At 39.3% G+C, this 24817-nt stretch overlaps 1 long non-coding RNA gene across 1 annotated transcript; it reads right to left on the bottom strand.

Annotated features, from left to right (window-relative positions):
* Positions 1-11007: 11007 nt before the first annotated feature.
* On the bottom strand, positions 11008-24354 carry LOC149197407 (uncharacterized). The gene is made up of 2 exons (XR_016254762.1): positions 23200-24354; positions 11008-11400 (listed from the first exon to the last, which is right to left on the bottom strand). It is a non-coding gene; the product is annotated as an uncharacterized LOC149197407 (long non-coding RNA).
* Between the last annotated feature and the right edge of the window lie 463 nt (positions 24355-24817).

Raw genomic sequence — 24817 nt, 5'->3', positions numbered from 1 at the left:
GCCACCCGATATTGTATGGCTGCGAGTGTGGTGTAGTCGGTAGGCCCAACTGCTTCACGACCTCTGCTGAAATGAGGTTTTTTTGGCTGTCACTGTCGACAATGAATTGTAGCGGCGAACCCTTCACCCACATCTGTGAGTGGAAAAGACGTTCCCCCTCCTCTAGATCTTTGGGCTCATTTTTCTGGATCTTGGTGGTGGCAACAGTGGCGCTAAGCTCCGCATCAATGATCTGCTTCCCTTTTCCATTCCCCTTGTCAGGTTCTGGCTCAGGGTCGGAACTTGCATCTGATTCGAAGCCTTCAACTCGGCCACCAGCGACTACTTGGTCCGACACTCACTTGTGTTATGAGTGGGACTCTTGTGGAACTCACACCACTTTCCTGTGTCCTTCTTCGGCTTCATGGTGTTGTTCTTTTCTTGCGGCTTCGAGGGGTTTTCTTGGGTCACCATGCCTTAGCTTTGTCCTTTGGGCTTCGGATTTGCAGATCCAAAGTCTCGCTTCTTCTGTTTGAACTTTTGCTCAATTTTGACAACGTATCGATATGTTGTGCCAAGTGAGGAGATGTTCAAGAACTCCATCTCTTCCTAGATGTATCTGTGTAAGCAGCCACGGTATTTGAGTACCAGATGCAGCTCAAAATCTTTGATACCTAATTGTGTGTGAAGGGTATGAAAAATGTTTGTGAACTCCGGCACATCTTGGTCTCGTCCCTGCCGCAGTGTGGTCCATTTGATGTATTTGTCCTCATAGCTTTTGACAGGGTAGTACTGCTCCTTGATGGCATCCCAGAAGTCATTCCAAGTGGGTGCGGCTGAAAACAGTGAGCCTGTACTTTCCTCCTTCTGCTCACAGTAGGTTTCCCACCAGTCCTTGACGTGGGGGGTTGCTTTGAGAAGAGCGAAAACAATCTTTTCCCAACTTGAAAATTCATGAACATAAAAATACCCATCTAGCAGATTTAACCATTTATCTACGGCATCTGCGTCTATTTGACCCTCGAAGATGGGGATTTCAAAATTAACTTGTACCTTAAAGGGTGTGACATTTCCAGAGTAGCTGTTGGAAGCCGATGCGTCACCTCTGAGTAGCCGCTAAAGGATCTGGGCAAAGTTGTCCATCATCGCGTTCCTTTGTCGCTCGAGGGCTTCTTCGAGCAAGATTTTGATAGGATCTCATGCCCCTTCGTTTTTCTTCTCATCCACCATGGGAGGTTGTCGAGATTTGCGAGGCTGGTCTTGCAAAGGTTCGACCAGTTCAAGCCCTAACTCCTTATATCCCGACCTCGTTGGGGACATGCAAAGAAAAATAGAGAAAAAGCAGACCGCACTGATACCACTGATCCGGATTTAAACAGGAACGCAATAAAATACAGAGATAATCACAAAGATAGATATGCAGCAGAAATAATACTTCATTTCATTACTGTAAAATACTTAAATATGCTTACAAACAGAAATGGAAATAAACCAGCTAGGGCGATGGTAGCTTATCTCTGAGAAGAGATGTGGTGGCTACATGCCTTTGAACTGTGTTACAATGAGGCTCGAAGGCATATTTATTGTTGAGAAACAATGGAAAACCCTTCACATTCCAAAACCTAACCCTAGAAGATGAAACGCCAAATTGTGGGCCCTGTTTTTGGGTAAGTTGGTACATCAACTTTACGGGGTCACGAATTGGTCGTATTATCTCCGTTTGACACGCATGATAGCCCGTTAAAAATATCTCTCTAAGGACTACGACGAAAAAGACGATTTTTTGACCAAAAAAATCGTTACTGTAGATTTCCCAAAAAACGTCGTTTAGGGCCTCAAAACAGCTCTAGAAGTTTACGACCCGAAAAACTGCTAAAAATAGTAAACTGTGCTATAATTAAGGAAACCGAAAATGCTGAGAGAAACAACGGTGGGGGTCCAAGTGGGCTTGGTAGGTGGCCACCAACATCCACCTGGATCACACAAGAATTAAAAATTTATGAACAATGCCTCATTCAAGCATTTTTCACCAAGAGCACATTCAATATTTCCACGAGCTGTATATGCACCATGTAGTAGAGTAGATCAATTAGAGTATCCTATTCAAATTTCCTGATCATTGCAAGATCATTAAGCATTTTCTCAGTTCTTTCATCATCACATGCACGTCCCTTTGTCTGTAACATATAAAAAAAAGTCATTTCAAAGCAATGACCAGTGGCATTAGAACTGCTAAGGCACTACGTATTGGTATAACATACATTCTATGCCTTTAAAGATATAAAAGCCAAAATAAATGAAGTGACTATGCAAATCGCAAAACATAGTTACACCAATAAAAATGCAATATCGTAGTTATGTTAATCAAATTTCATGAGTTAATAGGATTCACAATTCAGAAATAATAAACATCCTTTCGATCATAAAGAATAGGTAACTTTAGGCTTACCTTAAGGGATGGAACCATAGCTTTGGCCTCTTCTACAGTTTCAGGGCAAATATTTCCAATCACACAGAGCTGTAATGGAGATTCAGTAAGATAGAACCCTTCTAAAAGTATGAATTTGAACCACAATTAGATGGCAATTTCCCAAATAAAGGATTTCATACCTTGAACTCACCTAATCCATTTCTGCTAAGTACACTGCAAAGCCTTAGTAAAGGATTACATAAAGCTTTTCCAAAATTCTAAACTACACTACAGATGGGTGAAATTTCATTTGCCCCACCCATGAATGGTTGTGGTTGTGTTTGCTTGCGAATGAAGGATATCCATAGTCCTTTTCTGCTGACGTTTGACTTGCATTAGATTACTTTGGTAATTGAGTACGAGCTTCCACAGGTGTGGTTGCTCATTGTCGAGGCCTCATTGACCAACTTTATAAAATTTTACTTAGAAAACACTCAATTGTTATTAGTACATTATCTGTTATTTTTAGTTAAGTTTTCTCTATTCTAGTGTTATGTACCTTCAGAAGTATATGGGAATGGAGTGTCGAATCTGTGATTTTATTGTAAGAATGAGATGTTGGAACTATCTTTCTAATGGCTTATTATGTGTTACATTTAATAAGGTTGTGTCCATGTAACAACAGTTGCGAGTTATGCTTGCTGAGTCATGAATCAACTCTAACTCAGATCAACATCAAAGCAATTTTCTTTTTTTGAAGGAATGTTGTAGATATAGTTGGTCAATGTCAAGGCCTCATTGACCACCTTTATAAGATTTTACTTGGAAAACGGTCATAAATGTTATTGGTACATTATTCGTTATTTTGAGTAAAGTTTTCTCTCTTCTAGTGTTGTATGTCTTTAGAAGTATATGGGAATGGTGTATTGAATCTGTTACTTTATTGTTATGGCCTGTTATGTGTTGCATTTCATAAGGTTGTGTCCATGACTCCATCTAACAGGAATTGTGAGTGAATCATGAATCAACTCTGATTCAGATCAACATCAAAGCAATTTTCTTTTTTGGAGTGAATGCTGCATATGCAACGCTGTCAAAATTGACCAACAACTTATTTTCCAGTGCTCTATTCCTGCTCTGATTCAAACCTCGATTATTAACATGGAAATTCCCTGTCTCAACACTTTAAGCCTTAGATTGAATATCCTAAGGACTGCATCCACCTAGGATTAAGAATAATTTTGAAAGGGGAGGTAGTTGACTGACTTGGACATTATTTAGACTGGCAAGCATAGTTTTTTGTTCTTATTTGTCGATGCTTGTCTGGGCTGTTGAAACTGCAAGTTAAGCCTTGCATGTATGTTATGATGATAGACATGATTATTTTTTCAAAATTTATGATTCATTAGAAGCTGTAAATCATTGCTTAGTTTTGTGAGAAAGAAGCTTATGATAGATATTGTCTCATAGTTGTCTTAAATGGGACGAGATGGGAAAATTAAAGCAAAAATACCAATATTTATTTTATGTTTTCAATACTCATTCTTGTACCGTAAGCACAAAGGTTCATGGAAAGTGATCTTGAGGACGATGATAAATTATTTTGGCTTGGCACCATTCAGTTCTTTCACAGATGGGTGAAATTTCATTTGCCCCACCCATGAATGGTTGCGATTGTGTTTGCTTGTGAATGAAGGATATCCATAGTCCTTTTCTGCTGACGTTTGACTTGCATTAGAGTACTTTGGTAATTGAGTACGAGCTTCCACAGGTATGGTTGCTCATTGTCAAGGCCTCATTGACCAACTTTATAAAATTTTACTTAGGAAACACTCAATTGTTATTAGTACATTATTTGTTATTTTTAGTTAAGTTTGCTCTATTCTAGTGCTATGTACCTTCAGAAGTATATGGGAATGGAGTGTCGAATCTGTTATTTTATTGTAAGAATGAGATGTTGGAACTATCTTTCTAATGGCTTGTTATGTGTTACATTTAATAAGGTTGTGTCCATGTAACAGCAGTTGCGAGTTATGCTTGCTGAGTCATGAATCAATTCTAACTCAGATCAACATCAAAGCAATTTTACTTTTTTGAAGGAATGACGTAGATATAGTTGGTCATTGTCAAGGCCTCATTGACCACCTTTATAAGATTTTACTTGGAAAACGGTCATAAATGTTATTGGTACATTATTCGTTATTTTGAGTAAAGTTTGCTCTTTTCTACTGCTGTATATCGTTAGAAGTATATGGGAATCGTGTATTGAATCTGTTATTTTATTGTTATGGCCTGTTATGTGTTGCATTTCATAAGGTTGTGTCCATGACTCCATCTAACAGGAATTGTGAGTGAATCATGAATCAACTTTGATTCAGATCAACATCAAAGCAATTTTCTTTTTTGGAGTGAATGCTGCATATGAAACACTGTCAAAATTGACCAACAACTTATTTTCCAGTGCTCTATTCCTGCTCTAATTCAAATTAATATTTTACAGAAAGACATATTCCATTGAAAATTTCTTTTCAACGCACAGTTAGGTTGCCACAAGAAATCACTACTAGGTTGTAAGCCAAAATGTTTCTGTGACAAGAAAAAGATACAATCTAGTGTTGTAAGCCAAAATGTTTTTGTGACAAGAAAAAGATACAATCTAGTGTTGTAAGACAAAATGTTTCTGTGCCAAGAAAAAGATACAATCCATCCAAAATCCACATCATAATGTGGTTAGAACCAAAAACATATGACACCCCTATTCTTTATGGCCCTGAAAATCTTGAGTGCCAAAACTCCCCGAGTTACCTTCTTGAGCCAGGTAGGTTGGCCTACCAGTCAAGGGTTGATTAGGAAATGGTTGATCGCTGCCATATGATTGATTCCAATTTGCAGCGTCCAACCATGGAGGTATTGAGTACCCATACCTCACATTTGCACCACTGACCCCTGCATTAAGTGGAGGTGTGTAATGAGCATACAGAGAATTGACACCAACTCTGGTAGGAACAAGGCAAGTGGGTAAACCCTCAGTTTGATAGTGGGGAACTTGAATGTTTATGAGATCTTGGAATAATGGTGTATTATCTGCAATGGAGTCCAATGAGTTTGAAATAATCCTGGTTTCATCAGCTATTCTTGTATCGTTGATCATCCCTTGTTCCTTTTCAAGCATTTGTCGTGCCTTTCGTTTTTCCTTTTCCTGTCTTGCCATTTTCTTTTGTTGGTCCTTAACTTGCCTTGCTTTATCTCTTTCAATCCTTTCATCTACTCGACATTGTGCTGCAACAATCCTTGCTGCCTTCTTCTCCTTGACTAGATCCTTCTTTTTCTGTTTTAATTCTTGCATTTCAAATTTCTTTTTTTTTTAGACTCAACTAACAGGTTTATATAGTCCTATGAGGTCAGTAATTGTAAGCTTTGGCCCAGACGAAGACTACCTGGTGCACCTTGCTTTTTTTCATTGATACTCTCTCTACTTGTAGCTTTAGGAACCGTCCAAGTGTCTTCTCCACCCCTCCCACCTGCATGTCATTGCTTGGTACTTCCCTTTCAGTATCTGTTGGAATTGATTGAACTATATCATTATCTTCATTTGATGCCTCATTATGTCCTTCATCTTCTTCCATTGATCTATTGTCCACAAAAAAAAGAACAATTTCACTGTTCAATTATGCTGGTTGTGAGGGCATGTTCATGCTTTCTTCATTGGTTGTTGAGACACTATGTGCATTCATATTGATCATTGCTTCTGCTAGCCATGAAGGTGGGGTTACTTGGCTTGGCAATGTCAATTGGTCATTGTCAACTACATGTTCAACAATATCATTAACAATATCAGCAATAGGAATTTCATGTTCTTGAGTTGGTGGAACAATCTCCATGTTACTGCGAATTTGTTTATTGTTATATTGTGTTTCACATACAGTTTCATCATCTCCAGCATATAAGTGTCCTTGAGACAGGGAAATCATATTACCAGTTGCAACAACATCATCTTGGTCATCTACTTCTTGCACTTCAACCCCTGTTTGGGCATTCCCTTCTTCCTAACCATGCACATGAAACGCTTGGCTACAACCAGTATCATGCATAAGAGCATCATAGTTCAGTGGCCAGATTCCTATCCTCCTAAATCCAGCCTTGATATTTGATGGTGTCAAAGCCCTTTTAAAAGCTTTACTTGCAAGCTCTCCTAGCTCAAACCTTTTCACCTCAACCCCTGGATTCTTTGCCATCCATGCAACACGCTCCGACCTGAAATAGTTCTTGAAAGGGCCAAACACACTAACATCAAGGGGTTGCAATCTCTGAGTGGTATGAGCTGGCAATGTCAACAGGTCGATGCCTAAATTGTTTTCTTCCTCAATTGTTTGTACAGCCATGTGACTCCCATGGCCATCTAATATCAAAAGGTGTTTGTTATTAGACGAGACGCCACCTGGTACCGATGCAGCAAAGTGAAAAAGCCAACTTAGAAATAGTGCTTTAGTCATCCATGCATGGGGATGTGCAGCCATGCATGCACCTGGTTCACAGTTCTGTATATAGTTTTTCAGTTGATTTTTACCTTTGAATAGATAAAATCCTGGGATTGAAGTACCAATTCCATTGACACAACATAAAATAGTTATCCACTCCCTGCTCTTGGGCAAAATCTTTGGCACATTTCGGCTCCCTCTCTTGGCAATTACCCGCATGCCACAATTCCTCCCTGCCTGTAAACCTGTTTCATCACAGTTCCATATATGGTCTGCTCCATAAGAATGTTTATCGTAAGCACTAGAAAGTGTGTCATAGAACTTTTGCACAACTGTAGGGCATAAATTTAATGCTCTGTCTCTGTCAACGCCCTCAGCAGTACGCAATACAAGGATGCCTTTTTTTAAACCCAAACCACCATGATTTACCAGGAAACCCATCTTTGAATGGGTTTGGCCTCGCTTGACAGATTTGAGCAACTGTTTGATTTGAGTTGTATCAACTCTAGCCCATGTCCCAGTTGGGCCATCTCTTTACACCACTCAACCACCTCGGCATCCTCCTCCTCAGTCATAATTGTAAGAAGCCCTCTACGTTTTGTATGATTCAGTCCATTTATCCAATAATGTATTGATGAGGGAGGAATACCATGTTTTTTTGCAGATGCCAAAACTGAGTATCCATTAAACTCTATGTCGTTGATTGCAACTAACGTTTGTTCGTTTGTCCATCCTCTTATAGCACTGATCTTTTTAGTTGAGCTTGCCCCTTGGACTGTTGTTGATGGTGGTTCTGTGGTTGATGGTGTGTTAACATCAGCAGTTGTCACATGCTCATCCTCAACAATGTTCCCTGGTGCATTGTTGGCACTGACATCAGCTGGCCTGTTATCATCAAACGATGTGCATCGCAGTTGCGCACCCCTTGTCTCTCTCCTGCCACTTCTCCTTGTACGAGCAGAGTAACTTCCTTTTGCCATAGATGCAACAACCTATAAAATTATTGCATGCATTTAGACATTAGAATATTTGTAAATTATGCTTTATTACTTCTACAAAAATACTTTTCCTTTATTACAGGAAATTATCAACATGTATGTTACAGGAAATCGAATTGCATTACTTATATTACAAGACATCGAATTGCATTACTTCGTAGTCTCTCATTGCAAATTACTTCGTAGTCTCTCAATTGTCTGCCTGCCTGTTCTATGATAGTTGTTTCAAATATCAATTTCCATTTTTTTCGCTGTTTGGCATTGCCAAAAATGTCTCAGTACTGCAACTTCTCGTGGATTTTCAAAATTTTGCTTCGTTTTCCTGAAATAAGCAATCAAAATTCACCTCCTAGGGCCACCTGCAAAAATTAGTTTTCACATTGATGCATTTACATTTTAATATTTCTCTAGGTTTTGGATAGCACTCACAACCTCAAATGTCTAATATTCCTTATCTCACCAAGATGGGAGAATATTCCCACAAAAAATGACGGATGTGAGAATGGAATACCATATCAAGGTGTCCATGAAATACATGAATAACTAGGACCCATGATCACACCACAGAAATTTTGTTACTTTGATTAAGTAAAACATGCCACTTGCATGGAATATTTTTAATCTTCAATTTTGCGTTCATTGGAGAGACCATAGGTTTGATTTGGAAATAGTAGTTGAAGAGGAAATTTGCAAGCAACAATCTCAAGGAAGAATAAAAAGAAGCAATGCCAAAATCTCAGAAGTGATGAAAACCAGGATGACTCTCAAGTAGTTTATCAATGTTTTGTTTTCCTCCTTTGACCATCTCAAAGCATGATTCCTTTGAGCCCATATCTCACTATAAAACACAACAAAGATAATGGTCCATGCCAATACCACAATGATTTTTGATACCATGCTCATTCAAATTAGTGAAGTCCCTTTTGACGCTAAACTGTATTGGGATAATTTCTTATTACTGGAATTGAACTTTGACTCTGAAGCAATCATTAGAGTCATCTTGGTTTTTGTAAATTTCCATATGCGTTGTTGTTCGATTGTTCTGGTTTCTGTAAATTTCCATATGCGTTGTTGTTCGATTGTTCTGATCTTGATCTCAATGCAGCCAATTTAAATTAAAATGCTTTCAGCCGCCAAAATAATTCATGATGAGATCCAAGGGTGACTCCTAGATCAGAGAGAATTTGAACGTTAAAGCCGAACAGAGTTTTTCTGTGCACTATCCAACATTAAGCAGTGACTACCAAAAACATAGGCTTACCTATGTAATGATGGCACTAAAGAGCCCTGTTGATGTGTCTCTAGTTTATGATAAATTATAATCAAGATTGTTTGCTCTTGTTCTCATCATTGTTGTCGCATGGTTATTAAATAAAATTTTGAATTTATTTTTGCTACAGTAGCATGGAACTCTTTTGAACCGCGTCCCTATTATCTTCAAGAAAACCAAGAAAAACCTCCCTCGGAATATTTAGTTACTCTAAATATTTAGTATGGCCACACAGATCATGTAAGAACTCTGATAAATGAAAACAATAAAAACAAAACCGTAAGAACAATTACTTTCAATGGTTGTTTGTGAAACCATCCAGGTATCCTTCTAGCAGTTATGCCCAGACAGATCATGTAAGAAATCTGATAAATGAAAACAGAACTGTAAGAAGAATGAGTTGCAATTCATATAAATAACCTGGATATATTGGCAATTGTTTTGTGATGTTGTCTTCAAGTTTGCTGAATGGTTTGAAAGCATAAGATGCAACTTCAACAGTGAGTGGACTTCTTTTATAGTTTTGGGCACTTGAATTTAATTGGTGGACATGGATGCACATGGATTGCAATGGCTTCATTTTAAATGTGTGGTCTGGATTTAATTTGATGTGATCTCATGGTTGGGAATTGGTTATTTGTTGATCCATGTGCTTTGATTTGTTTTAATGAGAAATAGAGTGAGTTGGGTGTCATTTATTGCAGTTATTGGGTTATTGCACAAAGTGGATTTAAATGTTATTGGGTCGGGTGTCATTTATTGAACATAAGGTGTTTAGTTGTTGAACAACACAGCAGTTATGGCTGACATACATTCCCTTTTGTTATGTGCAGATAGGCATATTCCTTTGGGATGCAAAGCTGCAGTTCTGATGAGTTGGGGTTGAAGTGACTGTTGCTTTGTACTTCTAGAATAGGCCATTTTGGAAGCATTTATGGTTTTAGAAAACGGGTCAATATGGTTTGCAGTTTTAACTAGTAAAATACTATTTATGGACAGTAATACTATTTATGGACAGTTGTGGGCCCAGTGAATGTATGGGGAAATTTTGGATATAAATTAATACCTATTTATACTTAATGTTATTTATTTTTGTTTAAATATTGGTTTCAAAAATCTCAATTTATGATAATTTGGTGGGACTAGTACTATATCAATCACCGGTCGGGGCACAACATTAAGAATCCCTCCTCTACAACCCTCTATTAAACAATTGTTTATTAATTGAACATCCCACATTTCAACTATAATCAAAATATGCTGAACATCTTTGGCGGACTTAGCCCAATACGCCCGCGCTCCACTGCAGTTTGGGCCATTCTTCAGCGTAAGGCCTCCGCTATGACATGCAACGTTTGATGTCTTCCACCTCTTCTAATTGGGGATAGCCAATAATCCATAATCCTTCCAGCTTTGCCCGCTTTGAAAGTTGCAGTCGTGGAAGTATGCCGTTGTTAATGGAAGACTCCAAATCACTAAACAGCGGTAAGTTGCAGTCGTGGAAGTATGCCGTTGTTAATGGAAGACTCCAAATCACTAAACAGCGGTTTGGCAGGGGATGTGTTTTTTTTTTTCTGTACTTCAGAGGAAACCAGTAGCTGGCTTAACACGTAATTATGAGTAAATTTGTAGGGTTTATAATTTGTTCTTCTCTCTGTAAATCTGGTCACGGATTTAATTGCGAGATGTTTTTGTTTTTAGTAGATAATTATTTTAGTTAATTTTGATTGAAATTCTATATGTAATTTTTAGTGATTCAGAATTTTTGGAGCAAGAAATATATATCTATATATATACATATATATATTTTAAATAAACCCTTTAAATTAATTTAACGATGTTATCAAAAAGTTATAATCAAATTATAAGAAATAAATCTAACAGACTCCTTTCTCCGTAATTAGATTGAGAGGGTTAAATTAGTACAATATTGCAAATCCAGATATTGGAGTTTACTTAATTTACAAAAGGAATCTGGCAGCATCTCCGAAGCGGAGAACTGAGCCAGCTGAATGAATCTGTTGAGGGTTGGTTAAATTACCAAAGCACTGCGGCAGTGAAATAACGTCTGAACATTGTTTTAACATCAAGGCCTTTCACGACCTCAGACGACAGAATTCTTCTGGTAGTTTTCTGAGTTTGACTTTCTTTCCATGTAGCGGAAAAGGACCAATCACAATCCTCTATAGATGCTTAGCCTTCCTGTCGAGTTTGAAAGGTTCGAGAGGGGGCCCTCAATCTCCAATTCCCGCAACTGTAAAGTGCCTGCAAAAGAGTGTCCAGTTGTTTCAAATGTTTACAAGAAAATGCAGATGAAATAACAATCTCATGAAAACATATTGGAGACTTTGTGGTACAACATCAATAGAAAATATAGTCTTCAATTCAACATATCCTAATTTACCTGGAATTCCTTTTCCCACAATGTTTCTAATTTTCTGCCCTTGAATTCTTCATAGAAATCGAGGTAGGCAAGGAAGAGTGCGAACAATTGTTCAGCGTAGCCATAAGAGATTTGAAGACATCACCTTTGACAAAACCCGTTCCACAAGAACACCTTCGAAGATAAAGGCGGTCCACCACAGGCTTCTGGAAACTTCTTTACCACATATTTAAATTCTTGGGGTGGATTTGACTGGTTGAATGAATGCAAATAGAATAGCTCAAGAAAATGTTGTCTACCAAGGCCAGCTAGGTTGTATATTGATTGATGACTCTTTGGCTCCATTTATGAGAACATCTTTGTTCTCGAGATTTAATCAGTATTAAGCTTTCAGAGTGAAGTTCAGTTTGATCTGCATAAACCTGATCCACCATATCTACATCACATCTAAAATTACTAAAATGTGAGGAGATGGAATTTGTTTCTTGAGAATCCCTATTCCTCATCGACACTGTTTACTGGATCAGATCCAGTCAAACTCGAGAAGTAATCTCTGGAAAGAACTTAAAAAGTCTTTACCTGAATTATCTCGATATCAGAAGCAGAAATTATGATACATAGACTTCTTAATAATGAAGAGTCATTTTGCCAACGTTGTCTTTGCCACCCCACCAAACCCCACGATCCCAAAGATCTGAGGTTTAGATCTCTATGTGGCGGTGATAACATGTTTTTTCAAAATCTTCTACTTTCTCATCCAAACCTTTTGGATATTTAGCTATGTCCACGGTTAAGGGTGAATTTTTCAGCCTTATTAAAACCTGTTCAACCACCTTATGTATCAGTTCGCCTTCATCGCTGGTTATTCAAAATAAAATAAAGAGAACTAATGAGAAAAACAAGTATATTTATATATCATGTAACAGAAAATACTACAACTGATAGGGTAGTTTGAATCACTGTTTTACAACTAGGCCGAGTCAACTCGGAAACGGCCTGGTCAAACCGAGCCATTAAAAAAATTTACGACCAGGCCAGCTAACCGGCTAGGTTGGCCGAGTCAACTATGACTCGGCCTAGTCATCCAATGACCAGGCCGAGTCATAGTTGACTCGGTCAACCAGGCCGAGTCCGTATTGACCAGGCCTAGTCATTGAAAACCGGCTGGGCAGCGTAAATCATGAATAATATTATACTTTTGACCATTGAGACAAAACCTTGAAATTCTTTTTACACCAACTTATATAGGAAGTCATGCCCTTTCCAATGAGTATTCATTTACCTCCTAACTGTGTGTCATTGCAGAGATTTTACTTTTTGAAATATGTGTATGTTAAAAATTGAAAAAGGCTGCCAGCCAAGTTGAATAGCCTCACTAAGACATGTTGGATCCTCCAAATAGACATGTCTCTTCATAGACTCAAACAAGTATATATACCCAACTGAACTTGTCCATTTTAGCTCTGAAATTTTCAGTCAAGAGAGTACAGAAAAAATTGGTTAAGAAGAGGTGAATTGCAGAAAAGAGCAAAGAGTTAAAAAAGGATGAATTTTGGTGAAGATTCTGTGATTGGGATTTGATCGATATACTGTGCAAACCTGAGACTTGTGTCACAAGCATAATTTGGAAACGTAGGACAGAACCTGAGTACTGTTTGGGCCCACAAATCTCACACTTTTTCAGAACTATGGTGTCTTCTGCTTGTAAAACGAATTAGTGGATCTGTGAAAGAATTTAAACCTGTTGTAGCTTGGATTTGTAGTGGGATTTTTTGGACTTGTGGAAGCATTTAAAATCAGATCCATGGTGACAAAGTTTTGCACTGTGGAGGACATTTTCTTTGAACCATTGAAGCTCAGATCTGTTGAAAATAGTTTGGTCCAATATAGAACATCAGCAGATCTGTGGAGCATCTCTTCTTGACATGGACAGTCTTTTGAAACAGTTTTAAGCAGCCCTTTGAGACAATTTGAGCAGACCTAGGAGGCATTTTGCAGCACTCCCTTGATGTCTTTAGAGCAGCCCTTGAAAAGATTCTGAAGCAGCATTTTGTAGACATGCAAGCACCTTGGAGCAGATTTTGAAGGGCTCTGAAGATAACATCTAAAGCAGTATTGAAGTGCCTTGGAAGCCATTACTGGGATAGCCCTTAGAAGATCTCTTGAGCAGACTTGAAAGCTTGTTGGTGCAGATCTTGAAGACTTCTTAAGCAGGACTTCATGTGATTCTAATGCAAGTTCTTGGGGATGATCTGAAGCCTACCTTGAGTACTTATAGAGGCATCTAGGGGACAGAGCTATTAGCAGAATTTGGAAGAGTCTTTGAGGAATTTTTGAAGGTGTTTAGATCAGACTAAGAGTCTGTTTAATCCTTGTATGACAGTTGACTATGTTTAATCCTTGGTTATTTGTATTTTGTTTTGAGTCTTTGATCATGTATGACAGTTGACTATGTATTGCCATTGGGTACCATTTTGATATAATGGATTGGTTCATGAGCCTACTTTGATCATATGTTGTCTTCCGTCTATATTATAATGCTGTGTGTTTGGAAACATGAATGAAAATCTTTAAAATTATGTTTAAAATATTTAAAATTATGTTTTTTTATAAAAAAAATAAATATTTAATGTATTTTTTACAACGACCGAGTCATTGAAATCGACTAGGCCGAGTCATTACCGAATCAGAGTCCTGGTCGGAGTCGATCCTCGGCCTGGTCGGAGTCGTAAAACACTGGTTTGAATTCTCGCCCGTTACACAGACTAATGAAAAAAACAAGTCTGTACATATATATCATCTAACATCATAATTTGACCTAACTTGTGAAATGTTTCATTAGGGTGTGGAGATTACTAAATCTTCAAACATACCGTGGAATAGTTCTTCATAAAAGCATGCGAATAAGTTGTCCATGAATAGCACAGATCGTTTCTGCACTTGTAATGAATAATGTTGTTTCTGCACCCTAGCTCTGTTTCAGTGGATGAGGACCCTTCTACCAGTCTCTACTTTCTTCCTCTCGGGTGGACAATGTCTGTCCGGTGAGGGGTTTTTTGTTTTATCTTTCTTCCCCGAACCATGGGTGGGGAGGTGCTTATTCCCTAGCGGAAGGCGGCCCTCCCTCCCCCGGGTTTCCTAGGCTCTGTCAGCTGTTGCATCTTGTCCAACATCGTTTTATTGCCGTTTTGTCCTATTAGATATGGAGTCAGTGGTCTCGGAGCCACCCACAGTGGGTCACTTACTAGAAAGGATCTGACACATGGCGTAGGGATGGAAGCAGGTCCTTCGTCCCCAATAGGTTCCTTATCCCCCTCTCGGGATCCAGTGATCAAACTGTGTTGTCTTCCAAAAGCCCTTTGTACCCAAGTGGAATAACCTCGGCTACTCTTGGCCATGATCATGATGTTGGTATGGACAGGGTTTCGAGCCTGTCCATCAGAGAACTCATGGGGAGGTTTTATTACATATCCCTCAATAAACCCCAAATACTAGCGTGGGTTTTACAACACTAGAGGCCTTTTTTAGGTTATTGTCCCACGGTCAATATTTTAATGAACCAGTGGCTGCACTTCTGCTTCCTGGATGAGGGCAACTGCAAACGGTTTTGCAGAAGGCTTGGGTTATTGGCAAGGGTTTTTTGTGGCATCAGCGGTGGCACGTAGGGTTCAACCCTCTCTCGGAAAGGCTTAAGTCACAGTATGTATGGGTCAAATTAGTTGAATTTCCGCTCGAGCTTTGGACCAGACAGAGTGTCATCTTGTTGGCTAACAGTATTGAGAAATTCATATTTTTCAATGACATGTCCCTAGTGGCCTTTGACGAGCGCATCCTCCGGGTGCTGGTCGAGATGGATTTAGTAAAAGGCTTGCCGGGTGAAATCGAGATAATGATTGGCAAGGTTTCTTTCTGCCAAAGGTTAAGACTTCTGGAAGGTTCCCTTCAGATGTCTGAACTGTAACCAGATGGGCCATTGAAGGTGGACTATGTTTCTATGAGGAAGTAGGGTTCGCCCTTATCCTGCTTTGATGATAAAGTGTCCCAAAGGTCAAAGGTTAATACTTCCATGGCAGTGGCAAAACCTAAGTCGGGTGGTGTTGGTACAGAGAAGTGGGGTATCATTTGTTGGACACTAGTAGTTCCTTCAGCTCGTGGAGTGGCCTCAACTCCGAAAATGGATGTCAATTTGTCGGTTTCCAACGACACTGAGCTGTTGTCTGTGGACCATAGGACTGGCAGGGATTCTCCACTAGATGATATGAAAGCCTTGCATTCGGTCAGCGATATTGGGGTTGATATGAAAGCCTTGCCATCACTGCCGATGTTGTAGGGAGATTTGTCAGACCAGTGGATTCTTAGGACCATAGCTTTCTAGGGACTTCTCTACCTATCTCTGATATTTTCTCTGGTAAGCTTATGGAGTCCCCTTCTAGAGATGATTTATTATTATTGGATAGTGTTGTTATTTCTCGCTCCTCGTCTAACCATGCTTCGAGTGTCTCTCATATTTCTTCCAGACCTCTTTTGGAAATCATTCCTACCCCCTCCCTTAACCACTCCACAGTCTCTATCCCATTGTTATTTCTCGCTCCTCGTCTAACCATGCTTCGAGTGTCTCTCATATTTCTTCCAAACCTTTTTTGGAAATCATTCTTGCCCCCTCCCTTAACCACTCCACAGTCTCTATCCCTAGGTCCTTGCCTCCTGCATAAACCCTATCCTTCGCTCTGTCGGTTTCCCACGTTCTTTGATCTTCTCATTCGTCTTCATAAAGGAGCGGGGAGCGGGATAACCCCCTGCCCCTAGTCTCCTCTCTCATGCACAGTCTTCCTCTCTTCCTCCCCCAAGGCAATGCCTCACATCATTATCTGATTCCCTGACCCTAGATCCCTCCTATCAGGACTTTCTCAACCTTACAGCGATACCTTCCTACCCCACTCCTCAACCCTAAATCCCTTCCATCAATGACACCCTTCCCCATTCCAAAATGTTTCCAAAATGTCATGATTAGAAAGAAGAAACTAAACAAAAAAAGGCTTGCTCAGGAGGGTTTTATCCAGGGCAGTCACTTTAAAGAAATTTCTAATATCTCGGACTCTCCTAGGGCCCTTAGAGCTGCCCTCTCTCACGGGTGCCCCATGATAATCACGTCTTTAAAGTTTAAACATAAGAGGAGTTGGAACTTGGAAGGTCTCCTAAAAAACGTGCTTTCCCTAGACTAGTTGATGTTCATCAATCTAAGAAATGACGGGTCCCGGTTCTAAAGCCAGGGAGGAATTGTTAGAGGTCTGCCTTGATTGGTGTATTCGTTCTATTGATGCAAATGGACGATCTGGTGGCCTTGCAGTCCTTTGGAACTTGCGTGTGGCCTCCCTTAGGCCGTTCTCAACGTTGGCCAACATCATTTTGGTCAATAATCTTTATGGTTTGGCTTGTCCCATTACACTGGTGAATTGTTATGGGTCGTACGAGGATCGTGAGTCATTCTGGAACCCTTTGATGAACAGTGGATTCCTGTGGGGACAGTCTCTTATCCTAGCAGGAGATTTGAACTTCACGGTCTCGGCCAACAAGGTCTAGGAATTCAATGCTAGGGCAGATTCCTTTGCCCCCGTCATCTCTCAAATTATCCTTGATTCAAACCTGATAGACATTTGTCTAATCCCCTTGGCAGCTACCTGGTGGAATGGACGAACTGGGGCTGATGGTATTGCCAAACGACTAGATCAATTCATATTGGCAAAATTATTAATGGTTTCATTAGGTTGCTATCAATCCTGGATTTTCTCTGAAGTAATCTCTGATCATTCACCAATCTATCTTCAGTTCATTGCTTCTGTCTTCCTTCAAAAGATGCTTTTTAAGTTCAACCATTCTTGGCTCCCAGTGGACTCCTTTACTAGGCTGGTTCATTCTAATTGGAAGCACTATTTCTTTGATTCCTTTCCTTCTGCTATGGAATCTTAGGTCCATAAGATGAAGACTCCCAAATCATAGGTTAAAAATTGGGCTCGTCTACATACCATTGAATGATAGATAGAACCTTAATCACCAGATTCGTCGAATTTCAACCATTAAATTCGAAATTCGGCGAATTTCAATGACAAACAAACATATTCGTTCGAGTTCGCCGAATTTAATGGCGAACTCGAATTTCAAGCCGAATTCGATTTTTTTTCGAACAAAATCGCCTAACATTCGTTGAAATTCGCCAGACGTTCGATTAAATTCGCCTACAGTTCGATTAAATTCGTTTTTTTTTTCGCGCGTTTTAGGCTTTAGGTTGCGGCCCGCGGGTTTTATTGCTCGCCGGTTTCATTGTTCCATTGTTTGGGTTACAACTTGTGCGAAGGGTTTCATTTCGTTGGCGCCGGCGGTCCAGACTCACCAGACTCCATACTCCAGTCACGACTCACAACAAAACACAGTTGCAATGGTAAACTCATTGTAAAATAAAGATAACGTCCAATGCCTGATATAATGTTAAAAACTTAAGCTATAAATGCTTAATATAATGTAAAAAACTTCAACGCTATAGTAACAAACTAACAACACAATAAGAAGGTTCAGCAAAACCTGCACCATCGAATCATTGCCTTCATGACACAGCCAGAGTTCTATGGTTGCTTTATTGTGAACCACAAAGAGGTTCCGTGGTTTAAAAAATATTATGTTAGCATGAATGAAGACAAAAGCAATTCAAGTGGACACTTTCAATCATTTTCAGTCAAGGCACAAACATATATACTGCCAGACGGTACATAGGAGGAAAGAAAAACTGATTCTTAAATGGGCTACTGAAGATGAAATACAAAGAATCATAAACAATTAAAATGAATGAACCATGTAGTTGAATTTGGTTTCTTCTGATCAACAAAATGGTTCTGAGGCTCTCCTATTATGCTGTACTGGTACATCAGTTACTGCAGTGCCGGAAGAAACTGAAATTTTTCCAGCCACAAATTTCCATGTATATCTGTAGCTCTTATTCAGGCATATTACTGTCTTTAAGGAAATTTATGTTATGACTGAATGATGTACTGATATTTAACCTAATAATTGGATTCCTATGGCTTTAGGGTTTGCTACAGATTCTTAAGTATTTACTTGTCACAAAAATTTCTTAAGTTTCCCACTACTATCCCTGTTGAAAGCATCACAGATTCACACGTAAGCTCTGATCTTTAAATATATTAAATTATAAATAATAATGCCTTTCTTATATCCATGATCTTCAGGTATTGCCTACAGTCTTAAGACATTACTTTAATTTGACTTGATGCTGCTGCATCAAAGATAATCTACTTTACAGGTGTAGTGTAAGCGAACCGTTCATCAACTAAATTTTGTGTAATCTATGTGAATAGATTAATATGCATTGCCCATTACGTAGTTTCTGTGGGATTGGATATTAGTACTGAATCGTAAAACAAGAAGGAAATAGGTACTAAAACCTACAGGCTGTCAGTAACCACAAAAGCTTAATTTGATAGATTCAAATTGCTCATTGTTGTGTGTTAACTCTTAGCTTCTTTTTTTTAATTTGAGTTTGGAAACCTTGTATCACCCATATTGGACAATGAAAATTCTTTAAAACTGTTTTTGTATATTTTTTTATGCCAATCTATCTTTAAAAGATTGAATTATTTTAAGATTCAGATGTAATTTATTTTTTCAACAGTTATGAATGGTTGCTCACAGGACTCGCTGCCATACCATTTCTCGCATGCATATCTATCTTTAATATACATTTTTTTTTTCGAATTTCTATATGTCGAATTTTATCGACAAAATTTTAGTTGCCGAACTTTATTTGAATTTCATGGTCGCCGAACTCGAACCTGGTGACTAAGGATAGAACTGTTGGAGACTGAATCTCTTATTCATGCCTTCCATTCTTCTTTTATTGTTGAAGGCTTCCCAAATGGTGTGAAAAATCGTATTTGTTCCTTGGCAAAGAGGAAAGCCTTGCTTCTCAAAGCAGAAGAGGAACGGTGGCATCTTAAGAGTAGGGCCATTTGGGTTCAGGCTAGTGACGGGAATACTAAGTGTTTTCATCGCTTTGCTTCCCACCAAAGGAATAAAAAACACATTTGGGAGGTTCAAGACGTTGCAGGGCACACTCATTGTTCTTTGCAGGGGATGGAGAAGGTTGTCCGGAATCACTTCTCTAATATCTTAAGAGATTTGGGTGTTAATCGGATATAGGCATAGCTACAAGTTCTTTAATATTTCCCCCAGATCTTTTTCTGAAGAGGACTAAGTGTGGATGGGCAAACCAATCTCGTTGGAGGAAATTAAGCATGTCCTAAAATCCCTTGGCAAGGACAAGGATCCTGGCCTCAATGGCTGGACTGTAGAATTTTCCCTAGCTTTTTTTAAGCTGCTGGGAAAAGACATTTTGCAGGATGTTGAGGAGGCTAGAACTTCAGGTACGGTCTCAGGGGTTATCAATGCCACCTTTATTGCTCTCATTCCAAAGTGCTCTATCCTCACACTTTGAATGATTACAGACCTATCTCCTTGTGCAACCTTATCTATAAGATCATTCCGAAGGTTATATCTCTCCGCCTCAATGATATCCTCTCTCGAGCTATTTCTCCAGAACAATTTGGTTTCTTCCTTGGGAGACTTATCCATGATACAATAGGGTCTGCTCTAGAGGCATTACATTCTATCAAGACCAAGAAGCATTGTGCCTTGATTTTAAAGATGGACCTGGTCAAGGCATATGATAGGGTTAACTGGACTTTTCTTAGACTCCTTTTGCATATTGGTTTGGATATTTCTATCACTGATTGGGTTTGGGGTATATCACTTCTACTAACTTTTCTGTGCTAATTAATGGCTCACCTACTGGCTTCTTCACTGCTTCCAGGGGGTTAAGACAGGTGCCCCCTCTCCCCTCTTCTGTTCCTAATCATTATCGAGGATAGGGTTAACTGGAGTTTTCTTAGACTCCTTTTGCATATTGGTTTGGATATCTCTATCACTGATTGGATTTGGGGTGTATCACTTCTACTAACTTTTCTGTGCTAATTAATGGCTCACCTACTGGCTTCTTCACTGCTTCCAGGGGGTTAAGACGGGTGCCCCCTCTCCCCTCTTCTGTTCCTTCTCAATATCGAGGGTCTGAGCTATATGATTAATTCGTCAAAACTAGAGGGGCTTATAAAAGGCGTAAAAATTTCTAAGTCTATCTTCCTTACTCATCTTCTGTTTCGTGGACGATGTGCTAGTTTTGGTGGAGGAATGGATCTTTTATCATCATATTTTCTCTATTTTCTACTCTGCTACAAGTATGATTATCAGTTAGCAAAAGTCGACATTTTATTCAAGAATATTTCAGATGTGATCATGTCATCTATCGACTATATTTTCCCTTACAAGATGGCTTCAATTGATCACGGCTTATGTTATCTGGGCTATCAGCTTAAGCCTAATTGTTATTCAGTAGACGATTGGTCTTGGTTGAGTAAAAAAGTTGGAAAGCGTATTAGACATTGGTGCTACAGGTGTCTCTCCTTGGGAGGTAGAATGACCTTGGTCAAAGCTGTCCTTGAATACAGTTTTGTGTACTGGCTTTCTCTATCCAAGATAGCAAAATCAGTCATCCAAAAGATTCTTCCATGCATGTTTAATTTCTTATGGACAGGCAAGAAGCAACGGGTTGGGCTGCATTTGGCTAAATGGGAGTTACCTGCACAGCCTAAAAAGTTTGGGTGATGGGGTTTCAAAAATCTGTAGTGGTTTGGCTCTGCACTGGCCATGAAAAGTTTGTGGAGGGTGATATTTGACTCTAGTATTTGCAGCCATATCATTGCAGACAAGTATCTCCTGAATAAACCCTTACAGGAGTGAATCTGTATCTTTTATCAATGGAAATACATAGGAGGTTTGAATAGTTGGATAGGGTTGGTTGAGGCCCTTCCTTGGTTGCATCATGGGCTTGTGTGGAAAGTTGGAAATGGGAAACAAGTCTCTATTTGAAAGGACTCTTTCATCGGTAGACTCTCCCATGGGCACTTATCCACTGAACTTATTGCTCACCTCCATGCTCAATGTATAACTCACCTTTGTCATGTTTCGTTGTCTCATCTATAGGTCCCTCCTCTCAGTGGGTGGAAAGGATTGTTGGACTTGGGGTTGCAGGGCTCTCTGGCAACATAGTGGGATTCTTTCATTAAAGTGTCAATGTCAAATGGTCTTTTTTTGAATAGGGAGCAGGACTCCTTAGTGTGGTTTGGAATTACTCGCACTGGCCAGATCACTGCGAAATTAGCCTACCACTCTATCTCTTCCTCTTTTCTGCAGCCCCGGGTGAAGTGGTGGACTCGTAAACTCTAGAAATGGCCCATTCCACCAAAGCTTCATTGCTTCATTTGGCTTTCATTGGAAAACCGTATCTTAACTTGGGACAACCTGCTTAAAAGGGGTTTTTATGGTCCCAATATTTGTTGTTTATGCAATAATAGTGCAGAATCAGTGGCTCACCCGTTTTTTTAGTCTTCCTATTCAAGATCTCTTTGGGAAGCTTTGCTAGCACTGTTCAATATCCAGAAGTCTGGTCCCCTCTCCTCCCTGGAGATGTGCTTGCAGTAGTGGGGCAAAAAACGGGCCTCTTCAAAACCCTCCCCATGTTTGCTGCGTGGGGCATCTGGAAGATCAATAATCAGACCATTTTTTAGGGTCGGTCCATCCTTCTCTCCGGCATTTTGGGCCAGATCATTGGTTTCTTTATGGACTACTTGAGGCCTTCTCATCTCAAGAAAACTCGCCCCTTTCGCTTTCCTCTGGGCCCTCTTACTAACACTGGCCTTTTTTGATGGAGCCTCTCAGGCGAGCCTTTGTGGGGGCTCTTCTCCTACTTTCTGGGAATGTTTCTTTCAGAATAATAAATATGGCTCAATGCTGCACATGGAACAAATACAAAGGCAGAACTTTGTGCTTGCGAGGCTCTACTACATGTTGCTACTGCTTTTAACATTAAGTCACTGCAGGTATTTGGTGCCTCCATGTGCTTCATTAAGTGGCTTAATGGGAAAAAAGGTATTCAGGTACTCAATCTGCAGTACTGGTTACAAGGCATTAATCTGCAGTACTGGTTACAGCACATTATCCAACTTAACCACAGATTCCAGCTTCTCAATTTTCAGCACATATACAGGGATTGGAACCAACAGGCTGATCATCTCTCCAAGAAGGTACTCTTAGTGGGTATGGGGCATATCTATTTGGAGTATAGATTGGGAACATGGCTTCTCCGCCAAGGGTAAATCAGTCTTTCAAATGTCTAGCTGTCCTGGATGGCCTAGCAGGATTCCAATGTTTTTTTATTTCTATGTTGCTTCATAGGAGGATGTGAGGAATATAGCAAAATCAGCTCACTGGTTTTTATGTATTTCCACGGATAAATCATGCTATGCTGCTTAAATAGCAAGGACATTCTGGGTATGCTTTCTGTTTTGGTTTTTTGAAATCAGCTAGGATATGGATGTATATATTACAATCACAGTTTGTATCATTTTGATGAAATCTGGTTATCATCTGAATAAATACGTTACTATACTTTTTTCCTGTTTAATAAAAAAATAACGGTCTTTTAACCTCTGGAAAAAAAACATCATCAAACATAAAGTACTACAAAACAGAAAAACCTTGAGGGAAGTTTGAATTCTCACCCATTACACGCTTCCAGCTCAAAACGAACCATGTCTGCAACGCTCAAACCTCCAACTTTAAAAAGTGTTGGAGTCGTATTGCAACTTCTTTTCTTGAGATTGAGATTGATGGTCATACGTTCTCTTATTTTTCAATTTCTGTAAGGTTTGAGCATACCCTCTGTTTTTGCCGAGCGTCCACCCAAGTTTTCTTAGGGCTTGAACAAACCCTTCATTTTTCAGTTGAGTTCACCGAACTTCACAAGGCTTCACGATGTAAAAAACAAGACTAATGGAGGCGTTTGATTTTCGCATCAGTACGAGCTCATTTAGGCATCAAGCTTACTTCGCATATCCTCCAGAGAAAATGACAACATGATCGGAAGCCAAACAAATAAGGCGTTTAATCTGTGAACTCAAATCGTCTCCCTCTTGCAATTCCGGCTAGTCTAGAAAGACTTTCAATCCATGTGAAAGGAGGCGCCCGTAAACATGGCTGGCGAAAGTTTTCTTCACATCTGGACCACAATGGTTTATGAAAGCCGCTGAAGAGGATTCAGCGATTGCCCATTGGAAAATACAAAAAGAGATAATGGAAAAGATATTCCATCCCATTGAAGCAGGTTGTGAGGGGAGAGGATTACTCATGAGTATGAGAAGAGTAGAAATTCTGGGAAAATTTGCAGTGAGAAATGCTGACTGCCTCCAAAAATATTTATAAACACTATACCCTTGAACGATCTGAATTCCTACCGGCCAATAAAATAAATCATTTTCCGGGGCTCTGCCGCATGTTTCAAAGGGTTTTCACTAGCATCAAGACGACCCACCCTATCTCTGTTTGAATGGAATCAAGTCAATAATATGTACAACTGGACACCATCCAAGAAAATGACAGGACGTACACCTGGTAGGCCCTGGGCAGCTGGAACCCAGCTTTCATCTTTGTACAACGACAAAATTTGAAGAGGTACGCCCACATGTAATGGGCTAGATGCTCTGCCGCGTCTGTAAAAACAGAAGCTTACAAGATGTGGGCCACTAAAAAGGAACAATTGAATTCGGGTTCCCTACAGAGCACTATCACCCATATGTTTTCAGCTTTGTCTGTGGAGTTGCCATCATTCCCAGCTGAATTTCACATTCACACAAACACCAAGAGCTTTTACCTGGTCACAATGGTATAACATGGATTATAGCTCTACACGTTTGCTAAGGATAACGTGTTTTATGGCCTGTGGGTTTGCTCTCATTTTAAATTTTATTTTACATTTATACAACTGGTTAGAATGGTATATCATGTATTATAACTTAATACGTTTACAAAGTATAAAATGCTTTACAAATGTTGTAATGTAACCAAAAGCTGTAAAAAGTGAGAGGTGCAATCACCGTGTTCCTCATTTTCTTTTAAAAAAAATTTAAATGAATCGCAAAACGCATATCATGGTTTGATCTTTGGTATTTTCGGTATTTTCAGCATATTTTATATAATATATGTTTTTAAATTTATACATTATTTAAATATTTTTAAACATATTTAATATTAGATATTATGTTTTGGGATTCAAGTGTATTAAGAAATTTATTCATTTATGATCATTTCCATGAAAAATAGTTGTAACTAACTAATTTTTCA

This window comes from Pinus tabuliformis, chromosome 2_2 (assembly GCF_031772625.1).
Source record: "Pinus tabuliformis cultivar Carrire ecotype Pingquan chromosome 2_2, CPIR1, whole genome shotgun sequence".
NCBI classification, from domain to species: Eukaryota; Viridiplantae; Streptophyta; class Pinopsida; order Pinales; family Pinaceae; genus Pinus; species Pinus tabuliformis.
This window is presented reverse-complemented; position numbering and strand designations above follow the sequence as displayed.